Source organism: Myxine glutinosa, chromosome 2 (genome assembly GCF_964187855.1).
Source record: "Myxine glutinosa chromosome 2, kmMyxGlut1.1, whole genome shotgun sequence".
NCBI lineage: Eukaryota > Metazoa > Chordata > Myxini > Myxiniformes > Myxinidae > Myxine > Myxine glutinosa.
In genome coordinates this window covers 40,359,157-40,383,115 of record NC_136262.1, presented here as the reverse complement: position 1 = coordinate 40,383,115, position 23,959 = coordinate 40,359,157, and positions in this window count along the sequence as shown.

The window sequence follows — 23,959 nt, the reverse complement described above, 5'->3', positions numbered from 1 at the left end:
ACCCCCCCCCCCCCCCCCCCCCTGGAACCATAGCTCCTGCTTGGTTCCCTGCAGACGCTACCATTCCAGTCTTAACACTTACTGTCTCACACTTAATAAACCTACGAAATAAAGCAGGATGGCTGTGGGAAGTTAGCCGGAGCTACTTACCTCGCCTCCTTAACAAGCTAATCCCCTTAACAATCATGCAAATATGTACAATGATCTCATTCGTTGTTCCTGCGGAGGGAGGAAACAAACAACACGCAAAAATCCTACCTTAACCACAAACTTATCCTTATTCAAAAATTCCAAAACTCTAATAAACATTTTAGAGCTATTAGAGCCAAGGGTGTACTTACTTTTTCCACATGCGAAATTTGCATTTATGTTTATTTAAATTATACAATGGACTACAAAATGTAAATGTTTCATGATATTTGTTACATTATATCACCTTTATCTATCAATATTGTTGAAATGAGATCAAATAGCTGTATGTTGAAAAAGTCAAAACTTTACATGGGGTGTACTTCCTTTTTCACGTGACTGTATGTATGTATGTATGTATGTATATATATATATATATATATATATATATATATATATATATATATATATATATATATATATATATATATATTGTTATATATATATATATATATATATATATTGTTATATATTGTTATATATTGTTATATATTGTTATATTGATATATTGTTATATTGTAAAGAAGATATTGACTGCCCATTTGCGAGGGAGAAATTGTTCACTGCCCCGCTTTTTTATGAGCAACTCGCCGGCGCTTTCAAGAAACTGTGGTGGCATCATCACCTCCACTACTGAAGGTGGATGGAGGTTATGTTTTCATCCTTTTCTGTTTGTTTGTCTGTTTGTTTGATTGTGAACAAGATATCTCAAAAAGTTGTGGACGGATTCGGACGGAATTTGGCAGAGAGGTAGCGTATGTGACAAGATGAAATGATTCGATTTTGGTGAAGATCCGGATTCGGATCTGGATCTGAGTTTTTTAAGTGATTCTTTACCATTGAGTGATGGGTCTAAAACGATATTAGTAGGATATCTTAAAAAGTTGTGGACGGATTCGGACAAATCCTGGTGGACCGATTGGGTGTGTGACAAGGACGAATCGATTTGATTTTGGTGAAGATCTGAACATGGATTCGGATACGAGAATTATTTAATTCTCAAGTGATTCTTCACCATTGAGAGATCGGACGAAAAGCAATATATAACATATTTTTAAAAGTTATGGACGAGATATGTCTAAACATGGTGGATTAGTTGGTTCGGTGACAAGAAGAAGCCGATTCTATTTTGGTTCAGGTCTGAATCCAGATCCGGCCGATCAGTGAGATACAAAACATAAACTGTTCAGCCTCATGGAGGTACGCGCTCCACCGAGTGCTGGTCTCGTTTTGGCCTTGCTTTTTATTATTTGTGAATACGCTTGAGCTCCAGTTTATCGGAGCATTTCCGGTACGGGGTTTCCCGACAGGGGTTGAGTGGACTTACGGTTGTGGCTTAAGAATTTAATTGACTCAGAATCCCAACGTCTCAGGCGTCTTTTCTTCCGTGCTAAATTGGCACCCCCAACGTGATCCAAATGGATGGGCAAGGATTTGCCAGTGCACAACCAGTTGCCGGGAATGAACCGCCCGTCGTGCCCTTTCCGGATGCACAGCCAGCTTCATCGGGGGCAACGGATTTGAAAAATCTGCCACCATTCTGGCCGAATGATCTGCTGCTGTGGTCCAATTTGACACCCGGATCGTTACCACCGAGTTGAGGCAATGCAAATACATTGGTGGCTCCTTGTCACCAGATCATGCGATGGAGGTGACATATATTTAACTGAAAACTCCAACGAACGTTCCATACACGACTTTGAAGACCGCACTCATAAAGTGTACGACTCCCTCTGAGCAACCGACGCTTTCAACAACTTCTTACAGCAGAGGATTTAGGAGATCGAAGATCCACACAACGACAGTGCCATATGTAGCAGCTTCTCAGTTTCCGCCATGCCACATTCGTCTTTCGTGAGTTGTCCTTGCAACATTCCCCACCACACGTCCTCATGATACTTTCAGCTAACACAAAGCTGGCACTAACTGCCACTACAGGTCTGTTTGATCATCTCATGGACATCGTTAGACCGACCTGGCTAATGTGACACCTCCACCACAGAAAGTCGTCCAACTACAATCTGAAACTGCGGACCTGAAGAAACTCATCCTGGAGCTCCACTCTGCGCATCACGAGTCGTGCCCATCTTTGTATACCCCTGCTAGGGACAGAAAGAACCACCGTACCTCATTTGCTTCACCTTCCATGAACACTCCAGATTGATGTTGGCACCACGTGCCTTCAGTACTGTTTGTCAGTGAAGGGAGCTGTGCTCATTCCAGCCTTAGGGAAACGACGAATCCCACACCTTATGGCGATGATTTTACTTGGGCTGTACATCAGTCGCCTTCTCTTTCTCGTGGATCGTACGAAAGGATTTTGTACATACTGGGGCATAGTTGGGCATTGTGCCGCCATCCACCAATGAATGGAAACCCTGACAGGAATATTCATGACATGCCCCAGCTAACAACAGTGCTATTGCTACCTTTGGAGAACGTTTCCTTCAGCACGAGGTTTCCCAGCAGGGAAATAGGCATAAAGCTTCACACTCATAATAGGCATAAAGCTTCACACTCATTATAGGCATAAAGCTTTAGTCTTGTAGGCATATATCTTGTGTACAGTGTTGGTTGGTAGTCCCAGTTCCCTGCATGCACGTTGGATTGATTTTCTGGGACTTTGTGGAAATGATTCACACACTCGTTCTATGTCTGTGTTCAAGTGTCTGCTGCACTTGTTCTTGGTCGACCGGTTTTTCTGTTTCTGACAACGTCCAGTCTCCTTAAGTCTCTTATACCACTGTGATACTAGTCCGCGATGGCTGATTCCTTACCTTGTATGGAAATTATGCTGAACTTGCATGTTGAATCTTGTCTCGATGTACCATTTGACGTACAGCTTTCTCTTGTGGAGTCGCCATTTTATTTTGCATGAAACCACCAGACCTCAAAATAAGGAAAACTCTGAGTTTCTGTATCATATGAAACAAGCGTTACGCCTCGGTCCCCCGTCGGTGAAGTGATGTGAGTTGACAAAGTGGAAGACGCAAGGCGGCCATCTTGGATTTTGACATGGCGACACAATTTTCAATAGCGTTCTCCCTTATGCGTAGATACACCCACACACAAGATTAGAAGTTAGTAGTTCGTTTATTTTTCAAGATATTTCGCTCACAAGGTTCAGACATATATATGGTGGCGGCCATCTTGTATTTTGACGTGGCGACCCAAAATTCAATAGTGTTCTTCCTTATGCCTAGATACACCCACACACCAGATTAGACATTGGTACTTCGCTTATTTTTCAAGATATTCCACTCACAAGGTGCAGACATACATGGCGGCGGCCATCTTGGATTTTGACGTGACGACCCAATTTTCAATAGCGTTCTTCCTTATGCATAGATACACCCACACACCAGATTAGAAGTTAGTAGTTCGTTGATTTTTCAAGATATTCCACTCACAAGGTTCAGACATACATGGCGGTGGCCATCTTGGATTTTGACGTGGCGACCCAATTTTCAATATCCTTCTTCCTTATGCCTAGATACACCCACACACCATATTAGACGTTGGTACTTCGCTTATTTTTCAAGATATTCCGCTCACAAGGTTCAGACATACATGGCGTCAGACATACATGGCGGCGGCCATCTTGGATGTTGACGTGGGTTCCACCCGCACACCAAATTCGAATTCGGTCCTTCGCTTACGCACGCACGCATGCCCGCACGCACGGACGGACGGACGGACGGACACACGGACGGAGGGGAAAACCATAGTCCCCCTTTCGCTCTGCGGTGCGACGGGGGACAACAAAGGGTATCCTTGTATCATCTGTGGTACTAAATATATTAACAACTAAAGTTGTCCAGGTCTTTTTGGAACACCATGTATGAAATTAATACACAATATTTGGTGAACAATAAGAGTTGAAGGATTCTGGGGTCATGATGTGATTTTTTTTTTTTTAACGGTCTGGTGAGACTTACATTTCACTCATACGAGTTGGACCATTTAGATTTTAGGGAATGGTTGATGAGTCTTACATATTGATATACCATACATGTGCGACGTTGCACTGAAATGATGAATGAATCCTGAACCCACAGCACTCACTATACACTTGTATAAACGAGGCCAAAGTTACTTTGCAGTTTGAGCCATATCGAATATCTCTGTCGATCTCACTCAACCAGTTCAAATGGCACAGATGGTCTTAAATGACCACAGCAGGCCAACATTTGGACACCATGAATCCTTCCATAAAATGCTGATATATGTTACAATACAATTTTCCAGTTGCGTGATTGGAATTTCAATCGGATTGGGCACAATGTAGTGCCTATACACATGCTGCGCAAGGTCCGAACATGAATTCTGATCAGGGGAGCCATCGAAGCAATGTCAATTTCCTCATGCAATGAATCACAGCAGTGACAAGAGCTGTTGTGCTTTCCAAAGCTGGAGACGACTGTATGGGACAGTTAAAAGGCGAGAAAGCAAGATTGATTTTTCAATGAAAAATTGATTTAAGAGACAGGACTTTGCTGTCTATCTGTCATGTTTCACGACGCGCAACTTTATGATCAGTCACTCCTTGACGTTATATTCGAGGAATTGGCTCACGAATGGTTATCCCACTCACTCACTGTATATTTTGGGTCATGTAAGATATGTGCTATAAAACTCTACGGTACAGTTTGCCTACATTATATTTACAGATGCCTTGTCCTCGACATTGACATAACTATGACGTCACAATAGATGATTCTCACCCTCTCATTTCCCTTTCATCGTTTTCTATTTCTCTTCTCTTTTTCTCTTTATGACCTCATCTAGAACGCATTTTCATTGCAAATGGGTTTCTAACACTGATTGTCGATGTAAGATACTGCATGGACTATTTTGAGTGTTGGTACCATACTCTGCATTAAAGAGTGTTGGTTCTGCTCAAGCAGTTTCTTTGGCCATTTGGAATTTGGCCATACTGCCGGTGATGACTCGCCTATCCTCGGTGTGGAAATGCGCCTATCCTAGGTGGTGTCACTATTTCCAGATGCCTTGTCCTCCTCACTGACATAACTATGACGTCACAATAGATGATTTTCACCTTCTCATTTACCTTTCATCGTTTTCTATTTCTCTTCTCTTTGTCTCTTTATGACCTCATCGAGAACGCATTTTGATTGCAAATGGGTTTCTAATACTGATTGTTGATGTAAGATACTGCTTGGACTATTTTGAGTGCTGGTACCATACTCTGTGTTAAAGAGTGTTGGTTCTACTCAAGCAGTTTCTTTGGCCATTTGGAATTAGGCCATGGTGCCAGGTGATGACTCGCCTACTTGTGGGATATTTAACATCCGCAAACTGATGTTTAAAGACACCAGTTTAACAGCCATCCGAAGGACGGCGCACATATTGATGAATCACCTGTGAATCACCTGTGCCTGTGAAACATAAGGATGACAGTTTATATCTGGGTCGGGATTCAAACCCAGGCTAGATGGCTTAAAGGTGACTGTGCATAGCTTTAGGCTATTCTTTCAACCCTCGAGATAACTACCTGGAATTTAATTTCCCACAGAATTGGATGAGGCTATACAGTGCCTTCAGAAAGTATTCACACCCCTTGACTTTTTTCACATTTTGTTGTTACAGCCTGAATTTAAAATTGATTAAATTGAGATTTTTTGTCACCGATCTACACATAATACCCCATAATGTCAAAGTGGAATTTTTCTTTAGAAACTTTCACAAAATATTTAAAAATGAAAAGCTGAAATGCCTTCAATCAATAAGTATTCAACACCTTTGCAATGACTTTCCAAATTGAGCTGAGGTGCATCCAATTTCCTTTGATCATCCTTGAGATGTATCTATGACTTGATTGGAGTCCACCTGTAGCCAATTCAATTTATTGTACATGATTTAGAAAGAAACACACCTTTCTATATAAGGTCACACAGTTAACAGTGCATGTAAGAGCAGAAACTACCATGAAGTCCAAGGAACTGTCCGTAGATAAAATTTTGAGGAGGCATAGATCTGGGGAAGTGTATAAAACAATTTCTAGGGTGTTGAAAGTTCCCAAAAGCACTGTGAGCTCCATCATTAGGAAATGGAAAGAAAATGGAACGACCCAAACTCTTCCAACCTGGTCGTCTGACCAAACTGAGCAACTTGGAAAGAAGCACCTTGGTCAGGGAGGTATCCAAGGACCCAATGACGACACCGACAGAACTACAGAGTTCCTTGGATGAGATGGGAGAACCTGCCGGAATTAAAACAGTCTCTGCAGTACTTCATAAATCTAGGGTTTATGGCCATAAGGAAGCCACTCCTGAGAAAAAAGCACATGACAGCATGACTGGAGTTTGTGAAAAGGCATGTGAAAGACTCTAAGAGCATAAGGCAAAATATTCTGGGGTCTGATGAGAAGAAAATTGAACTCTTTGGCCTGAATGCAAAGCATTACATCTGGCAGAAACTGAGCACAACTCATCTAATACTATCCCTACCCTGAAGCATGGTGGTGGCAGCATCATGCTATGGGGATGCTTTTCAGTGGCAGGGACTGGGAGACTTGTAAGAATAGAGGGAACAATAAATGGAGCCAAATACAGACAAATCCTTGAGAAGAACTTGCTTCAGAGTGCAAAAGACCTTAGACTGTGGTGAAGGTTTACATTCATCAGGACAATGACCCCAACGCATATAGCCTAAACAACACTGGAATGGCTTCAGAACAAGAACGTAAAAGTCCTTGCCTTGGCCCAGCCAAAGAACAGACTTGAATCCCATTGAGAATCTGTGGAAAGACTTGAACATTGCTGTTCACCGACGCTCCCCATCCAACTTGGCAACGCTTTAGCAAATCTGCAAGGTAGAATGGGAGAAATTCAAATTCCCCAAATCCAGATGTGCATAGCTGATGCAGACATACCCAAGAAGACTCAAATCTGTAATCGATGCCACAAGCACTTCTATGAAGTATTTACTCAAGGGGCTAAATACTTATGTAAATTCAATATTTCTGTATTTCATTTGAAATTATTTTGTAAAATTTCTCAAAGAAAAACTCCAGTTTGATATTATGGGGTATTATGTGGAGATCAATGGCACAAAAAAATTCTAAATTTTATCCATTTTAAAATTCAAGCTGTAACACAACAAAATGTGAAAAAGTCAAGGGGGTCTGATTTGGGAATACTTTCTGAAGGCTGACTTAAGTGCTTTGAAATGGCCATTGTCTGTTTGACCTCTCCGACATATTGTTGTGGAGATGGAGTACACTTACCTTTGAGCTGTCTAACCTCGGTTTGATTCTCGACCTGAGTAGAAACTGTCGAATCGGTGATTCAAAGGTAGAGCATTGCATTGCAAAGTGCATCATCCTTTGAATGTCTTTTGCGAAGACGAGGCGAGTTATCACCGGCACCATGAAGAAATTACAAATTACTGCGCCAGAAACACCTTCGGTCGTACATTAGGCCTGCCTCGTAAGTTCGTTATAGACTTGTGACAAAAACATTCCCTAACCTACTCCACAAGAAGGTATGAATTCAATTGGGGCCGTTAAAGAAGACCGAGATTGGCTATGAGATCTGCAGTCATGGAATGGCATCTTTAAGTGGGTTGGAGGCCTAATAATTTGGACCAAATTCCATGCAATTTTGAGAGTAGTGCCGAAGTTGCCTCATAAAGGCTTTCTGGTATAAAAATGTTGTGGCAGTGTCATGATACTCATGAAGTATGAGATCTGATTTGTAAAAATGTAGGCAAACGTATTCCTATTTGAAAGCACCTGCTATTCTAAATTATATTAACTAGCAACGGTACCCGCCCTACGGGCGGGGCTTCAATTGGAAAGCCCAAATGAAAAGGCAAAATATCAGAAATTGAAGGCTTTTTTTATTTTAAATGATTCATATAAACATCTGTTGAATCATATCACACGCAAATCATCAAAATCTAAACAGTACATGGCGTCCATTTTGAAAAAAGATTGAATTCTGCAAAACGGAAGCGGCCGCTACACGTCTTTCTCATTCGCACGTTTATGTGTGAAGAGTGCTCGCCGAATCTGTAACACAGAAGCGGCCGCCACACCTGTTTCTCAGTAGCTTTGCACACGCTGCCATGTTACTTTGGAGCCGCACGTTTATAGAGGAAGAGTTTGTCAGGAGTCTATCTACTCTCTCCTGGTACGTAGAATTTCAACAAAAGCCACATCACTGTTCATATCGGTAAATATTGCTACGGTTTTGAGGTTTGTAAAGTGAGCTCAATAAAGGTTAAAGGTTTCCCCCCATAGATAGTCACACAAGCAACATGTAGCCTCATTTGTAGTATAGTTATGTCTTAGTATGTGTGAGAGTAGGCCCTTTCCAGTGTTAATTCTGCGTTGTGTAAAGACAGGAGAATAGGTCCTACTTCTGGAAACCATTCTACCTCTACAGGCGTGATCCATTTTGCTGCCCTTTGCTTACTCACTGGTCGAGTTAACACGAGGTAGGCCTAAAAAGGTGGGGGCGGCGTTGAGGTCGGGGGCGGCAGAGGCGATGACGGTAAGCATGAGCCACCAATCAGAGCTCAGAGGTGGTTGCGTCAGAGGGCATGGTGAGAAGAGTCTGGTGAGTTCCAGAAGGTTCGCGGGGCAGGCCTATATAACCCGATGCGCAAAGCCCTCAACAGGTCTTGCAGTGGGAAGGACTTGCAGAGGAGAGGGAGAGGTCTTGCAGAGGGAAGGACTTGCAGAGGAGAGCGAGAGGACTTGCATCACTCGCACTGTACCACTTGATGAACTTGACTATCGATAAGAACGCATGCGCTAACCAACACCAAGGGTTGAGGAAGAAGAGTTGGGTACTAGATATACACGGGCGCAGCCAGGCGCGGTTATAACGAACTTGCGCATTCCAGCCAAGCAAGTGAACGAGGTTGCGTAACCGCCCCTTTGCCGTAAAAGCCGTCCCACCTTTGCCGTAAAAGCCCTCCCTGCCGTTCGCCCCGATATATCACCTTTACTCAAGGAACGCGCTGCGTGGCCCTGCCTTCGCCGATCTCCATCTTCACGGACGTGCCGGGGACCATGGAGAGCTGGGCGAGGACCACCCTTGGACGCGCTGGGGAACACCTGCACATCTGCAATACCCCGTGTGAGTGTGTGAGATGGGCCCATTGTCTTTGGGATAATTAAGACTGTATAAGGATTTCTCTGTGTCTCTTCGTCCTGAACTGCATATACGTGTGATAATCATTAAACCACTCTGTTCTTCCTTTCTTCTGAATTCGATCGTTCCCGTGATTTCTCCAATTGACTAAGCGTGGCATGAATAAGATCGCTCCAATCGGGTCCATTAATTATAACTGTGTGGATCACGTGTACGCAAACCGCTCGGCGTATTCCAACCTCACGTGGTTCATGCGAGGCTTGTTTCTTCGCTTCCAGGGCAGCGCGAGTACTTAGGTACGAGCGAGAATTTGTTCCCGAAACCCTATTTGGCGCTGTCCGGAAGGGACGTTGCAGGTCTCGGTTCGCGCCAATACAGTAAAGACAAGGAGATTAATCCCCCCTTGATAAGGGGAGAAGGCCAGCAAGAGAACCGCAACAATTTTATTCCATCGTGTTTGGAAAAACTGGAAAATTGGAAAAAACAATATAGCCTATGTTACTTCAGGGGGTCCTAGGATTACCCACCCAAAATATCGTTGCGATCGGTTCAGCCGTTTTTGCGGTACCTTCGAACGGACAGATAGACGGACATTTGGTGAATTATAGTAAGATATATGCTTGGCTCTTGAACAGCTGAAGTGTCCCATATGATGTTACCAAATCCAGGCATTCCCAAAGTAACTTGTCTGAATAGCAATTTCATCTTTCTATAACAATCCTCAGCCAACCACATGTGAACAAAAGGAAGTACAAGGATTACAAATCATTCGGTTGCACTGCTTCGATTGCGCAATTTATATGACTTCAGGCATGATCTTCCACTTGTTTATCAGGGTATAAAGTGGTTGTTTAAGCTTTATGACTGACAACAGAAGAATTTCCATTTGAATTTAAATAATCTAAGCCTCACTCTCTTCTCATTTGATAAGGATGCAGTTTGTGAAATTGCAAGTCCTTGCTCATAGCACAAGATCTCTCATTTCAGCACAATAATCATGGCTTGCCGAGATTGAATTGTCCATTGTTCTACAACCCATGCTCGTGCAGAAAGAATGATGGCAGATTTTTTTTTTTCAATTATAAACGACAAGCACCCCTTGCTGTAACCTGAAGTTTCGACCAAGGGATTGTTTAAATGGTTTAAATGTTATTTCTACCCTTTTGTACATGCACCAGTGAACTAAGAATATATTATAAAAGGTGTACAGCAACTTTAATGCTCATATGCCATATGTGGGGTATTCCGAAAACACCGACTTTTAAATTTTTTCCAATTGATAAATATTAATTATTTGTCAGGAAAGATTTGTATCTGCGAACAAGAAAGTATCTGAAAATGTGAGGCCCATCAGCATCTGCTTTGTTTTCAAACGTCTTGTTCTTTTTCCGTATGCTAAGCATGACAAAAACAGCTAAAAACGATGCAAAATGAAAATTGATGATTTTATGCAACCTTGACCTTTTGATTAAAAAAAAAAAATCGGCTTCCAGCTTTTGATTGATGAAACACTACAGTGACTCAATATGCAAATTCTTAAAATTCCAGGTGAAATGGATGGAAATTGATGATTTTTATGTGATGCTGACCTTTGACCTTTACACCAAAGTATTAATTAGCCTTCTCCATATTCTCAAAATAAAGCTTTGTTGAAAATTTCATGACAAAACTCAAATGGTAAATTGAAATTTCAGGGAAATTTGATGAAACTTGATGATTTTAGGTGACAGTGACCTTTGACCTTTTGACAAAATTATTAATTTTCATGACAAAAGCTGAAATCGTAAAAAAAATTACGGGCCAGACAGACACGCACAGACACATAGACAGAAGCTATTGCAAAACCCCATTGCCTGCTGTGTGTGGGAAGGGCTAAATATTGTTACGGTACGCGGTTTTAAGATGGTATGTTTGCCGAGCGGAGGCTCCGCGACCGAACAGTTATTCCCCTAACTAAAACCCGATTTACCCCAAACTTTGGCCGGATCGCGCCACCGCTATTCAATCGGGAAAACTCTAAAGCGACCGAATGCAAAGAGGAAGAAGATGTACAGAAGAGTAACTGGGTTTATTATTTACACATATAAGCAAGAAGAAAGCAGTCACGTTTATTTACACTTACAGGGACATGAGACGCAGGTGACACAGTGAAATCTTTAGCTTATACAGACTTATTGTTACTACCCAGGACAGCACGAACAAAACAAACTCACGTACGCAAATGGATGGAAATTGCAGGCAGGAATGACAGGAGGTGGGTGGCTGGAGGAAGGCACGGAGCTGGCTGGAGTTTGATCCCGCTCGGGACGTCGGGCTGGACCTCGACGGCCGCCGATGCCACCGATCCTGTCGTGTGCGCGGGGTAGCGGGTCGGAGCTGCTTGGTGGAGCCAAGCCAACGCTGCTGGTGGGGGGTCTGGCGTGACGGGTTCTCTCTCTCCCTCTCTCACTAACTCCAGGACTCTTTCTCTCTTGCTTAGTCCAACTCTTCCTCACCACCGACAACTCAACGCAACCCCTCCACTCTACGCAAACACTGACCACCACTGACGACCAACCCAGCTCTGACCAAAAAAACCACACACTCCGCTCTTGTCGTAGCTCATCCCGTAAAAGCTCATCTGCCTTTTGGGAACGCCCCCTGTGGGTTATATAGGCCCCGCCCCTCAACCTTCGCGAACCTCCTTGATGTTTCTCTCCACACCCTCTCCAAGTCCAACCCCTTGTTCGTGGTTGGTTGAGTGGGGCTGACTCACTCCTCCCCTCTATGACGAGGTGGGGACCCGCCTTTCTTCCCCAACCCTCCTCGTGGCCAATGGCGGCAATTGTTGGTTGGCAATGCGAATGGCAATTGACGAAAGGGGAAATGGAGGTTTTTGGGAATGGGAATGAAGGGAATCTATCTTTTTCACTTGGTGCAATGGAGTATTTAAGTTAATGGGAGACACAGCCTTACTCTAAGACACATAATAAGATATAAGCTACTGAACAAGGGTATTCTATGATTAGCTGACGTGTATGCTTTTGGACTAATTACCGAGACGCCCTTTTTACCTTTATACAACTCTGGAGGCAGGAGGGGCCATATCCAACAATGTTCATCACCATCTCCAATATAATACAACACAATCAAAAAAATGCAATCCTCATATCCGCAACAATATATATTTACTTGATTACATATCGAACTAGATGGTATTCATAGAATACTTACCCTGCACAGTCAACTTGTTGCGAGCCAACTCTTCTGTTTTTGAATATTATTATTTTTGATCCAATATGGCTGCCAGACCTCGTGAGCGAAGACATCATAAATTTATATTCTCTAATATAATTGTTGCATACATCATGCTCAAAACATTCAAACTGATCAGACTAAGCATTGTCCCTGTCGAATTATGACGTCATAATTATGGCACTAATGACGTCATCGTTAACAACACCTATTCCCCATATGGAGTTCTTTCCAATGAGCCATGTTTCAATTTTTTCCATGCAGCGGTTTTGGAGATAGAGGTGCAACATTTTTCGATTTTGTTCCAAGATGGCGTCTGTACCACGTGGCCTATGACGTTATAATTATCATTCAAAAATTCTACAGGAGGAGCCACACATATTCTGAAAAATTTGTGCCAATCGGACAAACAGTTGCAGAGGAATTTTTGTTTTATTCATACTGATCAGATCAAGCGTTGCACTTGTCGAATTATGACGTTATGATTAAGGCACCGATGACATCACCATCAACATATCATATTCTCCATGGTGAGTACTTGACAATGAGCCATGTTTCAATTTTTTCCATTGAGCGATTTGGGAGATATAGAGGTGTAACGTTTTTCCAAGATGGCGTCCGTACCACGTAACTTATAACGTCATAATTATGAATAAAAAAAATATACAGGTGGAGGCGCTTCTATGGTAAAATTTAGTGTCAATCAGACCAACGGTTGCCGAGAAAATGAATTTTTAAAATGCAGACTGCACACGGCACACGTACGCAACTGAATGCTTAACCCTGTTTTCGCTTAGCGATCGCAGGGTAATAATACAAAAAGTTGGTGTTTCTTGGACTCTTGGGGGTATCTCAGTCTGAGAACATTTGGTACATACCTTTCAGTATGTTCAGTCCTACGATCCTACTTTAGTCCTACTTTAGTAGGGTCAATATATGAAAAAAAATCACCTAACCCCAAAAACATTGATACAAAAGGTTTTTCAATGGATTCTGGTACCATTGGGCATGCTAAATAACATACTAAAAATCTAGTAACATCTGACTTCCGGAAAGGGGTAATTTTCAAGATGGCGTCCAAGATGGCTGCCGGGAGCTTAAAATGGCCATATCTCAATTATTATTCAACCTAGAAAGGTGGTTTTGGTGTCTAACCCTAAGTTTTAGGGCCGTAGGAATCCAATTGAATCAATAAAATTACCATCAGTTAATTATTTATTGACAAGTCCAAGATGGCATCCCAAGGTGACATCCTGATCCACTAAAATGGCTCTGTCGAATACTAGTCAACCTAGAGAGATATTTTCAGTGTGTATACCTAGGTTTAAGGCACCCAGGAAATCATCAAAATTACTGAAATAAGCACAAAGTAATCAGGTAATCCAGTAAGCCAGGTTTACCAGCCCATTAGGCATTTGTTGTCTTATACAGTTAGTCGCTATTCATGGTCATCCTCCGACTCACCAGCTAATGAACCAAGTGTGTGTTTCAGATTGGAGATAAGAGTGTAATGTGTCTACACCACTGCCACCTGTGACTCCAGTCCACAGTATTCAGTGATCATTACAGACAACGGTTTGTACAAAGCTTGAGAGGTTATGGCAAGGGACAGACTATTTTATATTGGGGAGGGGGGGGACTGAAAAATCTGACAAACAATTTATTTTCATCTCAAAAGGAATAAGTATATTATTTGGTACATGTATACATAAACAAAATCCATGTTTTTTAGACATTTCAAAAAGAAATGTACACAACTTTTCCCAGCTATAGCCTGGGGGGGGGGGGGGGGGGGGGGGAGGGCACTCCATGTGTTCAGGGTAGTAGGACTGTGCCACCCATAAGGGTGGCTTTTTGGCTACCATGTACTACTGCCTGTGGACCGTGCCAACTTGAAGAACGTGACAATCCACATAACAAGTTTCTTCCAGAGGAGTCGGAGGATGACGCTGAATACCGACTAACTGTATAAGACAACAAATGCCTAATGGGCTGGTAAACCTGGCTTACTGGATTACCTGATTACTTTGTGCTTATTTAAGTAATTTTTATGATTTCCTGGGTGCCTTAAACCTAGGTATACACACTGAAAAAATCTCTCTAGGTTGACTACTATTCGACAGAGCCATTTTAGTGGATCTGGATGTCACCTTGGGATGCCATCTTGGACTTGTCAATAAATAATTAACTGATGGTAATTTTATTGATTCAATTGGATTCCTTGGGCCCTAAAACCTAGGGTTAGACACCAAAACCACCTTTCTAGGTTGAATAATAATTGAGATATGGCCATTTTAAGCTCCCGGCGGCCATCTTGGACGCCATCTTGAAAATGACCCCTTTCTGGAAGTCAGATGTTACTAGGTTTTTAGTATGTTATTTAGCATGCCCAATGGTACCAGAATCCATTGAAAAACCTTTTGTATCAATTTTTTTGGGGCTAGGTGAGTTTTTTTCGTATATTGACCCTACTAAGTACTCTCTTTCAGCGTGCGTCATTGCCGAGCCCCCTTCGGTGCCCGGCAATGACGATTTGCAATGCCTGGAGATGGCATAGGAAAGGAGCGGTGTACAACAAACAAACAAACGGAGTGAAAACATTCAGCGCGTCATCACCAGACCCCGTTCCGTACCTGGCGATGACGTTATGCAACGTGGCCATGGGATAGGAAAGGTGTACAATAGCACCAGAAGGACTCCGCCACAGAGAACTAAAGCCACACCGCTCTCACCTCCCTACCCCCCCCCCCCCCCCCCCATTGTTGCCCTGCAAAAGATAATCAATACGATCCATCCTAAAATGATGAAAAACTAGAACATAATGTTTAAGGTGTGCCAATTGAAAATAAATGAGAAATCAACGGATGAGTGAAGGAATGAAATGCCGCATTGTGCACAGGCTGCTTTTGGTGCACAATTGTGATGGTGGAAACAGTCATCTTGAAATGTATATCAGCTCTGACCTCTGAGGTGTGTCTTCTGATCTCTGTGAATTAAATGAGTGACCTGCAAGATCCTTAAATAAATTCCACCACGACCTGTCACCCTGGCATTCAATTGCACGGTTGTAAATGGGTTATGTTGCCTGCCAAGGTAGACATGACACCCTTGGTTCCTGGTAAATTGTTGACACGACTATTTGTATGCATCGTTGTCTATCCCGCAACAAACGGATAATAGCATTGTGTCAAATGTTTATCCCAAAGCCGAGTCATACTAAAGGCTTTAAAAATGGTACGTGTCGTTTCCATAATGGACGCTTTTAAAAAGGATGGTGTACGGACAAACAAACATAGGTTGGCAACCATTTTTGCATACAAGATCGAGGCTCGTGTAAGAGCTAACATTAATCACAAAAAAACAAACGGACACATAAAAACATCATAAAGGGAGTGGGAGACAAGATGGGGATAGAGAGGGAAGCACACAAGTACTACATTTGAGACCAGGGACATCGGGAGGGAGAGGGATTGGGGGGAGGGGCACCTGGAAGGGGGTGGGGGGGGGGTGGGAGGATGGGAGGGGTGGGAGGGGTGGGAGGGTGGGTATAAAACACATGGACATTGCTCGGACTTCCAGGAAAGAAGTCGGAATTTCAAAAAAGTGGATCTGGGGTGAATTAACGGGGGTAGAAAAGATCAAGGTTTTGGATGGGGGAAGATAAGAGATGGTGGTGAACAACTGTTTTAAAGACCTGGAGGGAGGAGTGGGATTGAAGGGAGTGGGGGAGTTGCATAGGCTTTGGGCCGAATGGTCTCCTGAGATGAAGTTCCTTGAAAGGGAACTCATCATATTATCTCCGCCACCGAAGGTGGAGGTTACGTTTTCACCCCGGTCTGTTTGTTTGTGAACAAAATATCTCAAAAAGTTGTGGACGGATTCGGACGAAATTTGGCAGAGATGTAGCGTATGTGACAATGACGAAATGATTAGATTTGGGTGAAGATCCGGATTCGGATCCGGCTACTAGAATTTTTAAAGTGATTCTTCACCATTGGGAGATAGGGCCAAAAACGATACGTAGCAGGATATCTCAAAAAGTTGTAGACGGATTTGGACGAAACTTGGTGGGGAGGTTGGGTTTCTGACAAGGACAAATAGATTCGATTTTGGTGAAGATCTGAATATGGTTTCGGATATGAGAGTTATTTAATTTTCTAACTGATTCTTCACCATTGAGTGATATGGCCAACTAGGCGGAGGTATGCTCCCTACTGAGTGCCGTTCTAGTTACCCTCGCCTGAGGAGAGGATATTGCATTTGAGTCCGTATGTCTGTTTGTTACTTGGCAAAAAAAAAGAAGTTTTTTTGCAAGTATGTTGATCACTCCGGTTTGTGTGTTTGTGTGTTTGTTTGTTTGTCTGTCCGCTCACTTATACTTGCCTACAGGACACAATTTTAAACCGATCTTCACGAAACTTTACCAAATGGTAGAGTTCGTGGTCCGACAAAATCCTATATATTTTGGGGTCAAAAGGTCAACATAGGCCAAAGGTCAACCACTTTTTTTCAAAAACTTTTAATCCTCAATTTTCATCCGATTGACTTGAAATTTGAATGGGATATACATGTCGGCTTACTGAATTCAACCACCAGCTATTTTTTGAGATTACCTTCGGTCAAAAGGTCAACATAGGCCAAAGGTCAACCACTTTTTTCAAATTTCTAAAATCCTCAATTTTCATCCGATTGACTTGAAATTTGAATAGGATTTACATATCGGCTTACTGAATTCAACCACCAACTATTTTTGAGATCAGCGTAGGCCAAAAGGTCAACTTAGGTCAAAGGTCAACCACTTTTTTTGGATTTCTAAAATCCTCAATTTTCATCCGATTGACTTGAAATTTGAATAGGATTTACATATCGGCTTACTGAATTCAACCACCAACTATTTTTGAGATCAGCGTAGGCCAAAAGGTCAACTTAGGTCAAAGGTCAACCACTTTTTTTGGATTTCTAAAATCCTCAATTTTCATCCGATTGACTTGAAATTTGAAGAGGATTTGCATATCGGCGAACTGAATTCAACCACCAACTATTTTTGAGATCAACATAGGCCAAAATGTCAACATAGGCCAAAGGTCAACCACTTTTTTTCAAATTTTCTTAATCCTGAATTTTCAAACGATTGACTTGAAATTTCAATGGGATATACATGTCGGCTTACTGAATTCAACCACCAACTATTTTTGAGATCAGCGTGGGCCAAAGGTCAACCACTTTTTTTTGAATTTCTAAAATCCTCAATTTTCATCCGATTGACTTGAAATTTGAATAGGATTTACATATCGGCTTACTGAATTCAACCACCAACTATTTTTGAGATCAGCGTAGGCCAAAAGGTCAACTTAGGTCAAAGGTCAACCACTTTTTTTGGATTTCTAAAATCCTCAATTTTCATCCGATTGACTTGAAATTTGAAGAGGATTTGCATATCGGCGAACTGAATTCAACCACCAACTATTTTTGAGATCAACATAGGCCAAAATGTCAACATAGGCCAAAGGTCAACCACTTTTTTTCAAATTTTCTTAATCCTGAATTTTCAGAAAGATTGACTTGAAATTTCAATGGGATATACATGTCGGCTTACTGAATTCAACCACCAACTATTTTTGAGATCAGCGTGGGCCAAAGGTCAACCACTTTTTTTTGAATTTCTAAAATCCTCAATTTTCATCCGATTGACTTGAAATTTGAAGAGGATTTACACATCGGCTAACTGAATTCAACCACCAACTATTTTTGAGATGAGCTTAGGCAAAAAGGTCAACATAGGCCAAAGGTCAACCACTTTTTTCAAATTTCTAAAATCCTCAATTTTCATCCAATTGACTTGAAATTTGAATAGGATTTACATATCGGCTTACTGAATTCAACCACCATTTTTTGAGATCAGCGTGGGCCAAAGGGCAACCAATTTTTTCAAATTTCTAAAATCCTCAATTTTCATCCGATTGACTTGAAATTTGAATAGGATTTACATATCACCTTACTGAAAGCAACCACCAGCAATTTTTGAGGTCATCATAGGCCAAAAGGTCAACATAGGCCGAATTTCTAAAATTGTCAATTTCCATCTGATTAACTTAAACTTTGAAGACGGTTTGCATATCAGGTCACTGAATTCAACCACTAATTATTTTTTTAGGTCAAAAGGATGCTCCACTGAGTTCCATGCTACTTTGTTCTGTTTTGCCAAGTGTCACTCTATGAGTGATTTTTCATCTGTCTGTTTGTTTGTCTGCACAGAATAAATATGATTTTCTCTGCAACCGTTGGTCCGATTGACAGGAAACTTTCACCATAGGTGCAACTCCATCTCTATAAGTTTTTTTATAATGATGACGCCATCGGTCACGTGGTTCGGCCGCCATCTTGGAAAAACCGAAAAACTTTGCACCTCTATATCTCCGAAAGCGCTGAATAGAAAAAATTGTGACATGGCTCATTGTAAAGAACTCTCCATGGGGAATAAAATATGTTAATAATGGTGTCATAGGTGCCTCCATTATGACGTCATAATTCGACAAGTACAAAACTTCATCCGATCAAGATGAAATTTCTTGAGCATAATCTAGTAATAAATTGGTTTAGAAAAAAATAATAATGATGACGTCATCGGTCACGTGGTTCGGCCGCCTTATTTGTTTTAACACAAAAGCCTTAAAAATCACTGAAAACAAATCCTGGCAAGGGTCTGCAATCTCTAATTGCTCTTTCTTGTTTAATATTGCAATTTAGTTTCTTGTAAGGGATGTGTGTGCATTGTAATGTCATCATGTCGATGTCATCACATCATATGATATCAATTCATACTGTTTCATAATGCAGTCTGTTGGCAAAGATGGTGGAATAAAACCTAATCGGATTGTTCCAAAACCGAAGTGTTGATTGAAAATTTCAATGCACATCCTCTTTCCATTTTTATATCTTGGCAATTTGAGATTCCTTCCTGGTAGTAACAATGCACTTGTCATTGTTGCCCTAAATCTCAAGAGCTTCCACATCACAATATGTTTTCGTCCCAAACAGGAAGTGTAACAATAAATTGTTTCTCAATGTGATCATAACACACCGACCAAATGCTCCCCTATTCCCAATGTCCAGTGGGCAAGCTTCTCTCGTTAATTCACAGCCATCTTGAACCCACTCATCCAGATTTGCCTCCCTTCCTTCCTAATTGCTGTGCCAGTCATCACTCCTTGAGGCCAGAATGGCCATTTAGTTCATTGTACCTCATTATTTACCCTTGTTAAAATGTAACAGGCGTAAATATACAGGAAAACACTATCGACCGATCTCCAATTCCAGGATGGTTTGAGACAATGTACTGCACATTCAGTGCTGTGTTTCTGATTTTGGCTAAACAATTGATATCAATTTCAAAGCTGCGATGTTCAGTTGAGAATTACAAGGTTTATTGATCTACTTTCTCGCATTATGATGAAAATGAAATTAAATGTCAAGAGCAAAAGCAGGAGAAGTTCCGTTTCCACAAGACCTGGGCACTTTGGTCACCCAGAAAATTGATACAGATTGTCCACATCTGCCTTTGAGTTGTTCTTCTTTCAGTCTTGTTTTAAGAAATGACTCCTTCTAATTGTTGACGAATGAGACAATAAAAATGCTTTGTGGATTTATTTCTTATTTTTGAGGATATGTGACATGTTACAGTTCTTGCCCACTAGATGGTGTGGGAGAGGCGCCTCCTGGTGATTTCTTGGTTTGAAAGTAACAGAAGGTTATTTTGCAAAAAGTGGTTGCAGTAGCAATTTTGATGCTCCCTTCCGAGTGCATCCCAGGGAGCCAACGATGCTATACCGAATCTCACTAGAGACACTCTGCAACCTGTATACCATCAGTCCCCCAGATTTGGTATACCGACGCCATCGATCATTGGCTACCTGGGATAGCTCATGATTTTACGATCCAGAGATTTCATTCCCATGTGGCCTGATTTGGCCTTTTCCTAGTCATGTCCTTGCAATCCATGTTAACTTTCCTTTGATTGTCTCATAACGTCTTTCTCTTGCGTATGATAAACACACGAGTTCCTCCACCAGCCTTCAGCGCTGGATGGTAGCGGGGGCTGTTTCGCAGGGGTCAAATAATGAAAAGTTACAAGTGAAGATGAAGTTTGGATTATTTGGAACTTAACTTTGTGAGAGTCATGTGATGTTGAGAAAGCAAAAGCTTCATTAGTTGTTCTTTGCCTTGACAGCGAAATGGAAAATTTGAATCATTCTCTCAAAATGGACAGAGCAAATCAATTTTTCTAAGTAATGATGAAAATGAGGTTCGAATTTTGCTTTAAAATGCAAATTGTTTGCTGAGTACAAATTGAAAGAATTTTAATAGTTCTCGACTCGTTGCAGACATGTTTCTTTCCAAAATACAACATTGCCCCCAAAATGGTCGTCAATTAAACCAAAGGAAATCCTTAGGGCTGGGGAGAATGTTATGATTTCTGCTGTGTGCTATAAATTCATTGTTGACTTATGAACATCATATGTCAATACATCGTTTACAGTTTATACCCTGGAGAAGAATTTCCAACATATATTACACCATTAAACTTTATGAGTCATTATTGCTCATAATGCCTTTAATAGAAAATACAGTTTTATATCTAGGATTTTTGGCTTCTTGCCAAAGAAGCTGGCTTTTTGAATGGTCATTTGTCGTTTGTTTTGGATTGGGGACAATCTGAGATGGTGGTGAACAGTTTCCTACTTTGGTGGTGAACACTTTCCTACTTTCATGTTTGTGATACATATTGAGGGTATCAGCATCATGTTATAACAGGAAGTACTGCACCCACAATTAGATGCAGTACCATCACGTTAGAGGCCCAGCTAATGCGGGTGCTTTGCAATAGAGGTCTGATGAGAGAAGGGGCGGATGGGTCCCTGGCTCTTCGTGATTCATGGAAAATGCCATGAATGGTGACACCGTGAATGGCGACACCACAACTGTCAGGGTATTATTTCAATGGAAAAAGGGGCGAAAGGTTCCTGGCAGTTCCTGATTCAAAGAGGAAAATTTTATAAGTTAAAATTTTTTTGGCAGTGAATGCGCATGGTTACAGTTTCATAAAAGAAATGCTTAGATAAAAACTAGAGCAATGTGACTTTGTCGCCAATGCCTCCGCATAGTCCTACAACGGGTAGATGCTATCACTCTGCATATGTATGGGTAGTGGATCACGTTTGTGAAGTTTCGTGTTGATCGGATGAGGTTGTTTTTTTTTATCCAAGATGGCTGCCAAACCACATGACTTATGACATCATCATTTTCAAACTATATACAACAGTGCTGTTGATATTTGTAAAATTTTGTATTGATAGAGTGAGCGGTTTGAGAGATATAATTATTTAATATTTTCCTTCAATCCAATATGGCTGCCAAACCATGTAACCTATGATGTCATAAATTTAATATTTCAACACAAATGCGTCATAAATCATGTGCATGCAATTTCAGATTTTTAGGACAAGGAATTCGATTAAAACATTTTGGCTGGTATACCACTTCACCTATGTCATCATTATCATGCTTTTGTTCCCCATTGGGAGTACTTGACAATGTGCCAAGTTTCAAATTTTTCCATTCAGCGGTTTCCAAGAAATATATATTTTAATTATTTGCATTTTAATCCAAGATGGCTGCCACACCACGTGACTTATGACGTCACATTTATCATAAAAACATTCTGCATCGGTGTTACTCCTACCCTGAATGTTTTGTCTCAATCGGACATATGGTTGCTGAGAAAAACGAGGTTTAGCCAGGACGGACAAACATACACAACTTTTCAAATGAGGATGATGATAATTTAAAATCCAGTAAGCTCGATGAACTCCACGGAAGAGGATACAGGTGAAGGTGCTGATGAGTTGTGCACAGAAAGGAATGTAGGTGAGGGTGCTGAAGGTGTTGATGTGGAGGCTAGACGGAGGTTCAGCTCTTGACTGTTCCATTTGACCTATCAGCTTCGTATGGTTGCCATTTCACCTAATAATCAAAGTTCATGAACAAAGCTAATACAGATCGTGCTTGGGAACGCAAAGCAATCGATTTGAAAAGATCCTTCCCATGTCCTTTTTCTCAAGGCTGCATGGAGTAAGATGTTATTTTAACTCCATCGTTTATTCCATCATCTAATCCTTTCCAGGTCAGCAGAAGGGGAATCAGCTACTACCATCCTGCCTTTGGGAATGGATACAGTGTGGCATAAAGTGGAGTCAGCCTCAGCTATTTGTCTCTCACAAACCCAGCCAGGCCTCACCCATTCAGCAAGTTACCCTCCATAGATCCAGTATCATAGTGCTCACCTCTACTCTTTTGGCCTGCTCTTCTCTCGACCGTGGAATAGTTTCCCCGAGTCGGTCGAGTCATGTTCTTTTCTTTTAAAAGCTGAACCATCATCATGTCATGGTATCCTTAATTCATACTCATAATATTTTTCTATTCTCACTGACTCTCCACATCCATCGAACCACACTCTTTCTTACACATTTAGATTTTTTTTCCTTTCCGTTCGTCAGCTTTTCCTGTTCGCTTACATTTTCCTTGTTTACTCAGACCATTCTGTTCTTTTGTCCTGTCTGTATGTCCTTACCTGTGTTGCATAAGTCCATTCCATTCCTTTCCCATTGCTCCATCCTCCTTTGTATAAGAACTCCCTCTTCTGTTCCATTCCTGTTTCAACACCACTCCACTGCCATTCCGCCCATTCACCGGCCTTGATCTCTGTAAAAAGAAAAAAAAAAGCAAGCAAGCAAATTAACAGCAGTCGAACTTCAAATGCTATGCATAAAATGGCTTCTGCAAACCACTGCAGCTGCAAAAATTAAAAGCAAAATCATATAAAAGGAACAACACAAGCAAATAAATATTCCGTAGCTATACAAGGGAGCAGAAGGAGAACAAAGGACATGACTTTGGGAAATATGAAAATAAAGGGGAAACAAGTACAAAAAGTTTTAATTAAAACAAAAGCTGCGTCGATGTTACACAATGCCTAGATGCAGCTGTGCCTATAACGTCGATGTTATAGGCACAGGACATTCCTATTGATTCGATTACTTGATGTTATTTTTGTGCAAAGTGAAAATATATCTCGGCAATTTCCCGTGTGTGGCGACGAATTTTTAATATATCTCGGCATTTTCCCGTCTGTTATTTCAGGCGGTGTATGACTAACCATGCCGCGATTAAAAAAAAAAAAATCTCGGCAATTTCCCGTGTGTGGCGACACGTGAACAAAGCTATGCTCCTCTCTCCACATTATTGTGACGACGTATAAATTAAATATTTCATCGTGACGATTGTCATCAAATGGACGAATTTTTAATATATCTTGGCATTTTCCCGTCTGTTATTTCAGGCGGTGTATGACTGAC